General features: G+C 34.8%; 1 pseudogene; it reads right to left on the bottom strand.

Moving 5' to 3' along the window:
• Window positions 1-3181: 3181 nt before the first annotated feature.
• LOC149178477 (cytochrome P450 86B1 pseudogene) lies at window positions 3182-4958 on the bottom strand (annotated as a pseudogene).
• Between the last annotated feature and the right edge of the window lie 5626 nt (window positions 4959-10584).

The raw sequence follows: 10584 nt of genomic DNA, 5'->3' as shown, positions 1-10584 counted from the left end.
TAATGCTTGAAATTTTTTTGAACAATTTTAAAAAGGTTGAATAAAATATTATCATAAAATATAAATAATAATTTTTTTTCAAAAAATACTACTATCTTAGTTTACAAGTTCTCTTCAAAAATGTACCCTTGGCTTTTCAATTTATTTAAATAGTTGAAAAAAACCCTTAAGCTAACACGTGTTTGCAAAATGCAATTGAAATATTACTTCTTCAACTTCAATATATATATATATATATATATATATATATATATATATAAAAATTACACATTTTAGACTAAGTTATGCTATGTGAACACACACATACATTTTAAGATGTGTGAAAATTTGCAAGGACAAGCATTTCATTTAATGGAAAATTGATATAATACAGGACACTATTTTTTTTTTGCAAAATGTATCATTAGGACAACACCATAATTCTCCACAATTTGCCTTTTCACTCCAAATCAAAATCACAATGCTTGTATGAATTTTGAGAGCTTCAATTCGATAAAAGAAGAAAAACTTGAAATTTCATCACCACATTTGGCCCAAAAGTATAATCCATCTTAATGCATTCACCCAATTATGACTACACAAGTCAATAAAAAAACAAAAAAAATGAAATCTATACATCGTCCAAAGAGTAGAAAGTTGAAACTATGAATTCCACAATCCTCTTGCAATCTTGAGGTTTGGTAAAATTAGCGAAGCAAACAACACCTTTAGCCTTGCATTCTTTGGCTACTTCAATTCGACCGTGTCGTTACCACCACCAAATTTGCACCTCTCTTCATTTTCTTCCGCACCATGGGCTGTGAATATACACCCACTTCAATATCAATTACTTTTCTATTTGCCTCCCCAACCGGGTTCGACCCCCAGCTACATGTTGCGCTACCGTCAGTTTGGCACAACTATTGTATTCTTCCTCATATTGTATATATTGTATATATGTTGTACTGGGTTAATATAAACACTTCTAAAGAGGATCTTACCCCTCATTAAAAAAAATCTGTTCATTATATTTCCATATAAGAAAGTTTCAAAAATTAATGTATTATAATGTTTCTGGTTACACTCCAAAAATAACTTCAAAGATCAATGTAGTTAAAAAGATCGTTTAAAAAACACCTCCACTATGTTTTCACAAGGGAGCACATACCCATTATGGTTGTATTGGCCTTTTTTGTTTTTTTGCCTTTGGTTGTGTTCCCTCATAATGCAATTTAATGGTGGTGTTACAAGGAATGGAATAGTTAAAAGACAGAAGTAACATGGTTTCCTCGTGTTGTTATGTGTCATGCATTCTTTGAAGTATCGTATGGATAATATAAGAAACTCTATTTGTAGGCAATTTATTGGTCAGTTTTTAAGATGGAATATAATGTAATGCAGTTATTATTGGTTCATTTAGCTTATTGGTCATTCTTCAAGATAGAAAAAAATGTAATGGAGTTGTTATTGGCTCATTTCGCAGAAAGGGCTTTATGAAATCTGAATTTTATTTAAGGGAAGATTTTGGTAAAATCTTAATTATAAAAGGAAACTAAATGATTTCACCTCATTCATGGCTTGATTCTGATCTCCCACATTTTGAAATGTTTTCAAAATTTACAATGTATAATGGTCACTCATGAATCTTCATGAACAAAGATCAAAGACAATTGCAATGCTTAATTTTGGGAAAAAGAAATGTGTGGGAAAGTGGTCATAACCACGAGGAAGTAATTAAAGAAAGAATTTGAGGCAATGACATTAAAACTTTGAAAAACGAAAGATTGTAGAGGCCATCCAAGGACGCCCAAATGCAATTTAGCATTTCAAGTTTTTCTAAGGACGCCCAAATGCAGTTTAGCATTTCAAGTCTTGTGTTCCTCTCCTGTCTCATTTCGATTGTAGAGGCCATCCAAGGACGCCCAAATGCAATTTAGCATTTCAAGTTTTTCTAAGGACGCCCAAATGCAGTTTAGCATTTCAAGTCTTGTGTTCCTCTCCTGTCTCATTTCGATTTGGCACTTTACATTCAAAAAGTTGCATATAGGATATTTTTTTTTAACCAATATTCTTTATAATGTTTTTTTTTTTCAGAAGAAAAAAACTCTCTATAATTACTTCTTGTTTTTTTTTTTTTTCTTATAGCATTGAACTTCACCAACTTTTTCAAAAATTAAATATTTGTCTCTATATGATTTTATAGACTCGAGAGAGGTAGTGCCAAAAATATTAGGGGCTTCACAATATTTCAGTCACGATTTATAGAATTATATTAGTTTACAGTGTTTTATTTTATTGGTTTATTTCTGGTTAATATGAATTTAAAACTTTATCGTAGATATTTTGTATTTCTCATTAAGATATTAAATTTAAAATATTTAGTAATTTTAATATTTGTTCTAGATTATTGAAGTAACACCATTATAATATTAAATGGAGGGAAAATAAATTTTAATTAATAAAATAATTTAAATCATATTTTATAATAATTAATTTTTTTTAATTATTTTAATTTCATAGGTAAATCAATATACAAAAATACTATATAATTAAATTAATATATAAAATTCTAATCTGAGTGTTACTTTATATTAACAAACATATTTTTCTCCATTTAACTATCATCAACTCCTTAGTTTATTTTATTTTAAATTGGTTTACATTATTATTATTACAAATAATTAATTGTGTTATAATTTTATTTTAAATTGGTTTATATTTTATTATTAATTTTTTCAACCAATTAAGTTAATAAATTAGTTTAATAGGTTTTACATTATTACTATTACAAGCAATTATACATTGTGTATATATGTGTAAGAAAGAGAATTCGTAAACGTCATTTGTTTAGAAAAAGGGTGGTTGGCATATAAAAGGATTACATTGCAGAGGCCTATAAACCAATATGTTGGTCTAACTTATACATTGAGACATGGAGACCTACAGAGTATGAGTTACTAATTTTGAAAAAGACAAAATTACCAAAAACTAACATCAATAATTATAATTTATCTTTATTTTCAAATCAAACAAACTAAAACTACATGCACACCAAATAACTTTAATTTAAAAAAACTATATATATAAATGACATACTACCAAATAACTTTAATTAAAAAACCATATGAATTTAGTTTTCTTATTACACATTTATTTTTCTTTTCTTTAAAAAGGAAAAACCTATTTTTTTAATATTTCATAGTGAATAAAAAACATACAATCCCTTTATTTATTCATAAATCAATATTCAAATTATTGATAGTAGACACAAGACTACGTAGTTGAAAGAAATCGCATTATGTAGCAAAATGCGCTTTTCGACACACAGTCACCGATACTAAATTACTATCGTGCAAGTACAATGGCAAACGCCGTGATATATCATGTAGACCTTATTTGTCAGTTCCTCTTGGTTGGAGTGTAACCCTCAGCCCATTTTTCATAAAGAGAGTCAATCCCCGTACCTTATAATTCAGCGGTTCACCTTCGTTAACCAGTTTCAGTTTGTAACGATATAAGATGGATGCCGCCACGTGCTTCATCTGCAAATATGCAAAATCTCTCCCCATACACATTCGAGGGCCTCCATGGAAAACAGGATATTTGTAAACAGATTGGTTCACGAAAACACCCTCATCATTAAGCCATCTCTTTGGCTTGAATTCCATGCAGTCTCTGCCCCAGATGCTCTCCATTCTTCCCATGGCGTAAGTAACGTAAACAATAGCAGTCCCTTTCTTCATAGGTGTCCCATCAGGCAACACGTCGTCCTCTATCGCCTCCTTTCTGCCCAATGGCACAGGAGGGTAAAGTCTCATTGTCTCGGACAAACATGCATGCAGATAATGCATTTCTTTCAGCTCCTCCCTTCTCAAACAAAGTGGATCACCGGGTTTGACATGACCTGATCTCTTCTTTAAAATGCGGTGGATCTCCTTCAAAATATTTTCTTCCACATGGGGATGTTGAAGAAGCAGCCAAAAGAACCAGGAAAGTGCCACAGATGTTGTGTCGCTGCCGGCAAGAATGAAGCTCAGACAAATGCCTCGTAAGAAAGTGTCGGAATATGGGATTCCATTTTGGTCCAAAGATTTCATAAAAATAGATAATATATCTGCATGGCTACGAGACATTCCAAGTTTTCCCATACCCAATTCCTCCCTTCTAGCTGAAACGATCTCCATGACAAACTGGTCGATGATCTTCAGAGCAGACTGAAGTTTCGCATCGATCCCCAAACCGAGAAATCGCATGATCTTTCTCAAATATACAGGCATTAAAAATCTACTATATGATGCTTCAATAGCATCATCGAATGCTTTCACGAAAGGAATGGCTGGCAGAGATGGAGATAAACACCCCACATCCACCCCAAACGCAATTTTGCAGATGTTGTCAAACGTGAAACGAAAGAGCATGTCTTGAAGATCGGTGGCGCTTCCCTTGGATATGGTGTTGTCCAGGGCAGGAATGAGATTTTGGCGCAGCGAGTCTTGTACGGAGTTCAAGACATAAGTGAGACTAGATACAGAGTTAAATTCTACCACAGACGCCTTTCTTTGTTGAATCCATAGTTCTCCATCGACGTTAAACAATCCATCACCGAAAACATCTCTAAACGCGCTCCTGAAAGCAGGACCCTTTGGAAAACTTGAAAACCTAGTTGTGAGAATGTACTCCACATTTGCTGGATTGCTGGTAAGGACAGTGGTTTGCGGAAGGCCTTTGGCAATAAAAGTTCCCCCGCATCCGATCAGGATTTCTGAAATGGAATCGTATAGATGGTTTAAATGTATAAACAATGAGGGGAGAATCCCTAGGAAAGGCCATTCTGGAGGGATTCCGTTCTTTGCCTTTCTGTTGAGAAACAGAACATAGAACGTGAACGCCAGAATGATGACGATCAAGATAACGGAGATACCCATTGAGGCCTTCTGAAGAAGCATGGAACATGCAAACAGCCGGTGAATTCCAGGCATACTTAGCAGCACGCTGCCTCTAACAACATTGGATGAGTGGGAACATGCATTTATTGCAAATTTATATTTGCACCAATCGCAGGACTATGGATTGATTGCCAGGACCATGGTAAACGTTACATCGACGAAACGTGGAGAACAGCCTTTCATTCCGGACGATAGTTGGTGTGACAAGCTAATTGGTCGTTGATATGTCTTTTCATAATTAAATTAGTCAGTTTCTTATTTACAGAGTTGCTTCTCTGGGAAATTATTTTAACCGTAAGTGTTAACTTTATGTTCAGCCAGGGATATTGGGCATGAAAAGAATTACATATTTCTATCGTATTGAATTGTACCATTAAATACAATAATAAAAATATTTTAATTATATATTGTTAAAAAAATTGCAATTTCTAATCTATTAAATAATGAAAATCATTTTCTCTAAATACTAGAAGTTAAAGTAAAATATTTATCTATATATAAATATTGAAAATATGATATAAACTTTTAAATATTTTCTATAAAGTAAGTATCCATATATATTACTCTTATAATAATATAGATAAAACTCACATTTAAAAGATAAAATCTTTACTGTTTTTTTTCTCTTTTTTTAAACTTATTGTCACTATTTTGAAGAATTCACAATAACTAGTTATGAGTTAGAAGGTCAAAAATAAAGTTTCTTAAAAAATACTAGTTCCTTATCTATATTGGAAATGTCAATTTGATGATGGTTTTTCTTTCCACATAAAGGCTTCAACAACCAGAATCTCTCACTAAGAAGAAAATCCCACATCTATTTCTTCTAATCTATCTCTCTAAACATGATCTAATTGGTACATTTGGTTTTTGTAATGCCCTACTTTAATCAATATGAATAATTGGTTGCTCATTTTCCTCCATCTAATCAATGTCAATAAGTGAAATCAATTCCTTCGAAAAATCCAAACTCTGATTTTTATTTTGTCTATTGGTAAATTTGGTTTTTGCAATGCATTACTTTAATCAATATGAATACTTGTGTCAGGCCAGGGTAACTCCAGCAATTGAACGAGAGAAAACAAGAAGGATTGATTGATTTATTCATTAGCCAACACTTTATTTATACACATATAAAACGGATCAGTTCATCTTCTAGATGACTGTCCGACTTCACCTCATCCGTTTCGGATTAGGTGTCAACATTCCCCCCCTTAATCTGAAGGGATGTTGGTGAGTCCAAGCATCATTCTGAATTTTTCAAGCTTTTCTCTTCCAAGCGCTTTGGTGAAGATGTCTGCAATTTGCTCGTTTGTGGAACAATGACGAAGATGGATTGTTTTGGCCTCAACATGATGTCGGATCAGATGATATTTAGTATTGATGTGCTTAGTACGATCATGGAACTTTGGGTTCTTGGCCAACTTTATTGCAGATGTGTTATCAATCATGAGTGGAGTTGATTGTATTTGTTTTACCTGCAAATCTTCAAGAATTTTCCTGAGCCACACAATTTCTTTCGTTGCTTCAGCTGCTGCCACGTATTCTGCTTCTGTTGTGGAATCTGCTGGTACTGATTGTTTGCGTGATCTCCAGGAGACAGCTCCTGATCCAAGACTCATAGCATATCCTGAAGTAGATACCCCGGTTTCTTTGTCTCCATCGAAGTCTGAATAAGAGTATCCAATCAAGTTGAAGTCGTTCACCTGTGTATACTTGATTCCAAGGTCTTGAGTTCCCTTCAAGTACCTTAGAACTCTTTTTGCAGCAGACCAATGTCCCTCACAAGGCCTTTGCATAAACCTGGAGAGGATTCCAACAACAAATGAAATGTCTGGTCTGGTAGTAGTGAGGTAGATGAGACTTCCTACAAGCTGTCTATACTTTGTTGCATCCTCAAATTCCTTTCCTTCAGTAGATGTGAGCTTCAAGTTTTGTTCCATTGGAGTAGAGAGGGGATTGCACTCTGTCATGCCAAATCTGTATAACAAATCTCCAATGTATTTCTTTTGAGAAAGAAATATGGACTTTGGATGTTGGGTTACTTCAATGCCAAGATAGTAATGAACATAGCCCAAATCAGTCATTTCAAAGATTTTTCCTAATTCTTTCTTTATGGATGCAATATAGCTTTCATTGTTCCCTGTCATTAAAAGATCATCTACATATACCACAAGATATACAACTGTTTTTCCAACTTTCTTGACAAATAAAGTTGCATCATCAAGATCAAAATGATTGAAGTTGAGTTTCAGAAGATGCTCAGTTAGTTTTTCATACCAGGCTCGTGGTGCTTGTTTGAGGCCATACAAGGACTTCACAAGTTTGCATACTTTGTGTTCATGTCCTTTCACAGCAAATCCTTCAGGCTGGGACATAAAAACATTCTCTTTTAGATCTCCATTCAAGAATGCAGTTTTTACATCCATTTGATGGACTTTCCAACCGTTCTGAGCAGCTAGTGCAAAGAGTGTCCGGATGGTGGCCCATTTTGCTGTGGGGGAAAAAGTTTCCTCATAATCGACCCCTTCCTTCTGTGCAAAACCTTTTGCCACAAGCCTAGCTTTGTGCTTGTCAAGTGAGCCATCAGCTTTGTACTTGTTCTTGTAGACCCACTTGCAGCCAATTGGTTTGGTTCCAAATGGAGGATCAACCAGCTTCCAAGTGCCATTCTTTATGAGGGCATCATACTCCTTCTGCATCGCTTCTTTCCATTCATCATGAGAAGCAGCTTCTTTGAAGGAAGTTGGTTCAAAATCTGTAGACAAGTTCAATTCACAATCATAAGTAACATCCATATCAACAGGTGAATTAGAGTTATCTACATCACCTCCATCTTGTCGGTTTGAATTTCTGGTTCCTGTTTTTCCAATTTCATCAGGATGAACACTTTCAAGTGTCTTTGTCAGCCACTTTGGGGGACCTTTCTGAGATGGTCCAGGCTGTTCTGTTGATTGAGTTGGGTCTGAATCAAGATTGAGTCTCCCAATTCTATCAATTACATCACTTAAAGCATCATCCGTTGTTGGAGTGTCATGCAGGGGAGATTGTTCTTCAGAAGGAGATTCCACATGTTGATCTAGTATAGGAATCCCCCCTTCAAGATGTGGAATCTGATTATCAAACTCTTGAAATGATTTCGGTTTTGTGAATCTATCCAAGCGATCAAGTTGCCGCTCAACAACATTGTCAGATTTGGATGATTCAAGAAAAATGACATCTCTAGATAAAACAAACTTTTTATTTACTTCATCATAAAGGCGGTATGCTTTAGATGTGTTTGAATACCCCAGGAAGATACACTTACGACTTCTTGCACCAAGTTTGTTTCTATGTACCTTTGGTATTAAAGCATAACAGGTGGAACCAAATATCCTGAGATGTTTGACCGAAGGAACATGTCCATACCACAATTCATAAGGAGTCTTGTTTCTTATAGCACTAGATGGACATCTATTCTTTATATATGCAGCACATAGAACAGCATCAGCCCAAAACATTGTCTTTACATTTTTGAATAAAAGCATGGATCGTACCATATTCAAAATTGTTCTGTTCATTCTTTCAGCTACACCATTCTGTTGAGGATTATAAGGCACAGTTGTTTGATGTTTAATCCCATGTTGGCGAAGATAGTGTTCAAATTCATTTGATGTATATTCTTTTCCATTATCAGTGCGAATAGACCCAATATGAGATTGTGCATCATTTTCAATCCACTTATGAAAATTCTTAAATGTTTGAAAAGCATCAGATTTGTTCTTCAATAAGTAAACCCAACACATTCTGGTGTAATCATCAGTAAATGTCATGATATATTTATTTCCATTTGCAGAAGGAACAGGCATTGGACCACATAAATCTGAATGAATAAGTTCAAGCTTCCTATGTGCTCTTGAATGTGAATCATGAAAAGACTGTTTGCTATGCTTTCCTAGAATGCAAGCATCACATTGTTTATGTTTTCTAGGAATTGTAGGCAAACCAGCAACACCATTTTTCTTCAACAAGCGGAGACTATCATAGTTTAAATGCCCAAATCTAGCATGCCATAATAAACTTGATGGAAGTGCACCTTCTTCATGATGAGAAATATATGAGAAATGCTGTGCATGAGCAGAGGTTCCTTGCAGTTTAAGGAGTCTTTCTTCTTCTATACCCCTCATGACAAGTGAGTGGTCAGATGCCTTTCTTACCTCAAGCTTGCCATCAAACATGTGAATGGAGTGACCTTGCTGGCGGATGTGAACCAAGGACAGCAAGTTTCTCTTCAGCTGTGGGAGATATAGAACATGATCCAGAAGAAAGTCTGGAAGACCAGGCAGTTTAAGCCTGACTGTGCCAAGCCCTGATGGCTTGATTTTTGACTGATCTGCAAAGTATACTGCTCCATCAACATTATCAGTGAAATCTTCAAAAAAATCTTTCCTATGAGTCATATGACAGGTTGCTCCTGAATCAAGCAACCAGTCATTTTTCGACGAAGTAAGTGAAGCATTAAACAGATCTTCATTTACTCCAATGTTACATTGTGCCTCAATATAGTGAGCGGATTCAGGTGCTTTACCTTTGTCTGAGTCATCAGTTTTACCTTTCTGCTGATTTCTTCTCTGCTCAATCTTTTCCCATGGTAGCTTGCATGTAGAAGCATCATGAGATCCTTTTTGTTTGCAGCAAATGCAATGTAAGTCTGCCTTTTCTTCTTGAGGGTGTCTTCCCCCCCTGCCTCTGAAGTATCTTCTTCTTTCTCTTGAATGCATACTGTAACAAAATATCTCTGCCAAAAAACTTATGTAAACAAAATCCTTCTGAAAAAATATCTCTGCCAAAAACTTCTGTAAAAACATCCTTATATCATAGCCTTATGCATTTTATTTTTCTTCCTATGTTTGCAATATTACTATGTTTGAATGCATTCACTTTAAAACACATAAAGGATATATTACTTCAATATATATTAAGCAATACTAAAGCATTCTGGAAACATAAAAGCAATGCTCTTCTGTTGATTGATATAAACATAACAGCGATGCTCTCATATAAACTGCTCTCATAAAACACATTCCCATTATAAAAAACGCATCTCCATATAAACTGCTCATATAAAAAACTCAGGAAAACGCATCTCCATATAAACTTCTCATATAAACTTCTGTTTTAAAAACTTAGGAAAACGCATTTCCATATAAACTTCTCATATAAACTTCTGTTTTAAAAACTCAGGAAAACGCATTCCCACTATAAAAACGCATCTCCATATAAACTGCTCATATAAAAATCTGTTTTAAAAACTCGGGAAAGCTGATATGGAAGACCAATACCACTGTTTTGAAAAGGAGGGCGCTCAGCATATCACATGAAAACGCTGCCTTACGATTTACGCTGACTTTGTGGAGCACCGGCCTTAAGATCCTTGACCCACTGAATGTTAAATCCCTTACGCAGTCTCCAGCTTAACTAGAATGATCTCGTGTCTCTTCATAAGACGGCAGCCACTAATATATATTGAGTAAAAAAAACACAGCCGCATTTACCATTATAGAAAACGCAGTTACAGAAAACGTGCCACCATTAATAATGTATATTCAGTAAAAATTGAACGCAGCCACTATTATATGAGACGCAGTCTTCATACCATAATGTAATCAGTCTTCTTCAA

This window comes from Pinus tabuliformis, chromosome 4_1 (genome assembly GCF_031772625.1).
Source record: "Pinus tabuliformis cultivar Carrire ecotype Pingquan chromosome 4_1, CPIR1, whole genome shotgun sequence".
Taxonomy (NCBI): domain Eukaryota; kingdom Viridiplantae; phylum Streptophyta; class Pinopsida; order Pinales; family Pinaceae; genus Pinus; species Pinus tabuliformis.
This window is presented reverse-complemented; position numbering and strand designations above follow the sequence as displayed.